The sequence below is a fragment of the Penaeus vannamei genome, chromosome 19 (assembly GCF_042767895.1).
Source record: "Penaeus vannamei isolate JL-2024 chromosome 19, ASM4276789v1, whole genome shotgun sequence".
Taxonomy (NCBI): Eukaryota; Metazoa; Arthropoda; class Malacostraca; order Decapoda; family Penaeidae; genus Penaeus; species Penaeus vannamei.
Genome location: NC_091567.1, coordinates 30369440 through 30371939, shown reverse-complemented (window position 1 = coordinate 30371939; position 2500 = coordinate 30369440). Strand labels below are relative to the sequence as shown.

The 2500-nt window shown below is 50.1% G+C and overlaps 1 protein-coding gene across 1 annotated transcript in view; it reads left to right on the top strand.

Moving 5' to 3' along the window:
- LOC113825296 (uncharacterized) overlaps positions 1-2500 on the top strand; it is a 44361-nt gene that overhangs the window by 396 nt on the left and 41465 nt on the right. The gene's annotated exons all lie outside the window — the stretch shown is intronic.

Genomic DNA, 2500 nt, shown 5'->3' with positions numbered 1-2500 from the left:
AAAAGGCTTAGATACAGGTGTGTTAGAGCCAGCCGTGTTGTGCAGGTGTTACCGAACGAACGGGCGCTCTGGGGAGAGATATTTGGAAACCATGCAGCCCAGATGGTTCGCTTGTCTGAAGTGCATCGCCGAGATAACTGTCACATTTCTTGAGCAAGAAACTCTTTTTAAAAAGTGGGTTGTTGCATGGCTTCGCTTCTTGCATGATGGTGATGTTGGTGCAGCCAGCTCTTTCCATCGGACGCCCTCTGCTGATTCACGGCCAGCTGGTGCCTGCTGGCGACGAGGCAGTGGCGTCAACCTCAACCCTGAGCACCTCATCTGCCTCGAGTTCTCCCCTCGCCCGCCGCCTTGCAGATCGACTTGGGCAGAAGATAATGGCACCCCCTTCGCACAGCTGGTCACGGAGGCCGAACCGAAACCGACCGTCCCGTAGAAAGTTGTTCGCGCGGAGGGAAAAACAGACGAGCATCGACACGAAGAAGCCCTTGCGAAGCCCTCCGCCGACGGGGCACGGCGTCGGCCTAAATCCCCCGAGCCTCCGCACCTCCGCTGCCTCGCCTTGGAATTTGGTAGTTTTCTCCCGGTCGCTCCGTGGCCGGCCTCCGCCTCCTCCGCCTGTCTTCCTCCGCTGTCTCTTCTTCTTCCTTCTTCCTTTTCTTCTTCTCCTCATCTTCCTCCTCCTCCTCCTCTTTCTTCTTCTCATCTACCTCTTATTCTTCTTCCACTTCTTATTCTCCTCCATCTCCTTTCCAACTTCTTTTTCCTCCTCCCCCTTCTTTATCTTCTCAGCCTGTATTTCCTCCTAAATCACTTTTTTTCAATCCAATCGCCATGAGATTCGTCTGGGTTATTTACCGCCTTCGGAATTCGGGTTTCAGACGCCGGCCGGGACTTTGCGGGCGTGTCTGGGGGGGGGGGGGTGAGGTGGGGGGCGTAGCTCTAGGCTCCCCCCTTCTTCTCTTTTTTTCTGTCTTGTCTTTGTTTCTTTCTTGTTTTTCGTCTTTATGATTCTTTCTCTCTTGCCGTTACTGTCTATTTGGCTTTCTTTTTTCTTTCTTCTGTCTCTCTCTCTATCTCTCTCTCTCTCTCTCTCTCTCTCTCTCTCTCTCTCTCTCTCTCTCTCTCTCTCTCTCTCTCTCGCTCTCTCTCTCTCTCTCTCTCTCCTCTCGCGCGCTCCTCCTTGCATATTTTGCTTACTTCCTTCCTTCATCCCTCCCGCCCATTCATTCATCCCTCCCACCCCTTTCTCTCTCTCTCTCTCCCTCTCCCTCCCTCCCTCCCTCTCCCTCCCCCTCTCTCCCCTTCTCTCCCCTTCCATGAGCGAATCGATCCATCTGCCTCTATCTCTATCCATCTTCAGCATTTGTCGGAATTCATCTTCAAATGTTTATCCTTCCGTCACTTCAGAAGCGGCAGTGTTGCCAATTCATCTCTTGCCTCGAGCGACGCTAAACAATCCCGCTGTTTGCATTTCACTCGGCGGAGAATCAGCTGTTGGTGTCGGCCTCTCTGTCGCCTTCGCGGGGGACGGCTACTCTGATAACGATAGCGATGGGAAATAGTTTGATTATGTATCACTTTTCGATATCTTATGATTTGTGTTTGTGCGATTTTGCTTTTCGCGAAGAATTGGGACGCTTTTTTTTTTTTTTTTGCATGGGTTGACCGCTTGGTCAGCGTGAGGTGCATTTGCATTTCGTTTTCCGCAAATAGCGAAAGTTTCACGTTTTTTTTTTGTTTCACTTCTCGGTGTACTCGAGTGGACCTTCCCGTTTTCACTTGAGGGGGGAGGGAGGGGGAGGAGCTCAAGGGGGGCGGAGAAAACGATGTCGAAAGAAAGCATTCGTAAACAAACAACATATGTGGTTATATAATGAATCTCGGACCGCCGTGTGTGTGTCTCCCTCCCTCCCTCCCTCTTTTTTGGGTCGGCGGTTGTACAGGGATTGCTACCGCAAGTCCGAGGCAGGTGCGCTAAGCTGCTTGCTCTCCTGTATCGCTGCTGTTTCGTGAGCTTTTGTCTCATTCTGCGCTAAGGCTACTGGCAGGAACGCAACGGGTTTGGGATGCGGTAGAGCCTATTACTGATTTATGGACGACTGGGATTCTTCAGAGCCTATTACTGATTTATGGACGACTGGGATTCTTCAGAGCCTATTACTGATTTATGGACGACTGGGATTCTTCAGAGCCTATTACTGATTTACGAATGGTTTCATTCGTTTTTTTGTTTTTTTTATCTGTCTCCTCGATATCAAGAACGATTTCAAGTCATTTTATGCCCTCTCTCTCTGCCTTTCATTCGCATTTCATTTACCTTTGAGCAACCGATCGCACATTTACATCTATTAAAAAAATACCCCATTTATCATGCTTCTCTTTCAAAGCACCCTCTTCTGCCTAAGGATTCACCTCTCCCGCCGAATAAACCTCCCTTAATCCTCATCCCAGGAGATGAATCCCCAAGCACGTCTGTTTGCCTTTCCCCTTTTCTGAA